Source organism: Silene latifolia, chromosome X (assembly GCF_048544455.1).
Source record: "Silene latifolia isolate original U9 population chromosome X, ASM4854445v1, whole genome shotgun sequence".
NCBI lineage: Eukaryota > Viridiplantae > Streptophyta > Magnoliopsida > Caryophyllales > Caryophyllaceae > Silene > Silene latifolia.
This window is the reverse complement of record NC_133537.1, coordinates 217,694,597-217,695,370: the sequence shown is the minus strand read 5'-3', so window position 1 is coordinate 217,695,370 and position 774 is coordinate 217,694,597. Positions and strand designations below refer to the sequence as shown.

Here is a 774-nt window from a genome sequence, read left to right as displayed (position 1 = left end):
TGGGTGATTTGGAAGCTTCATCAAGCTTGGCCATGGCCTTCTCAAACTTCAAGTTGATGGTTTCGATATGAGCACTTAGTTGAGCACCCAATTGTGTGATGGAATCCACCTCATGCTTTCCTCCTCTAGTGGCCTTTCGTGGCCTACTATATTAGGAATTGTGGACCGCCATTTCTTTGATCTTGGCCCATATTTGGTTGTCATCAACCTCGGTGAATCTCCCATTGGAGCCTATATTAAGCACATTACGTGAGTCTTCATATAAGCTGTTCCAAAACTGTTGAACAAGAAACCACTCACTAAGTCCATGGTGAGGACAAGAGCGACAAGTATCCTTGAATGTCTCTCATGCTTCATATAATGATTCCTCATCCCTTTGCTTGAACTCGGTGATTTGGACTCTCAACATGTTGGTCTTCTCCGGAGGATAGAACTTCTTGTAGAAGGCAAGTGCTAACTTCTTCCATGAATCAATTCCAAGGGTAGACTTGTCTAGGCTCTTTAACCATTGCTTTGCGGCTCCGATCAAGGAAAAAGGAAGCAAAACCCATCGAATTTGGTCTTGGGTCACTCCGGTTTGAGAGATTGCATCACAATAGTCACAAAAAGTCTCCATGTGCAGTTGAGGATCATCACTAGGCATCCCTCCAAATTGGCTTCTCTCAACTAATTGTATGAATTTGGATTTGGCAATGAAATTACTGATTAAGTGAGGTGGTGTTGGAGTACCATTTGGTAGGTTCTCCTCGGTTGGTACGGAATGAAAATTTAGGC

The 774-nt window shown here is 43.3% G+C and overlaps 1 non-coding gene across 1 annotated transcript; it reads left to right on the top strand.

The window, feature by feature from the left end:
- Window positions 1-302: 302 nt before the first annotated feature.
- LOC141625320 (small nucleolar RNA R71) lies at window positions 303-409 on the top strand. The gene has a single exon (XR_012535106.1). It is a non-coding gene; the product is annotated as a small nucleolar RNA R71 (small nucleolar RNA).
- Window positions 410-774: the final 365 nt, after the last annotated feature.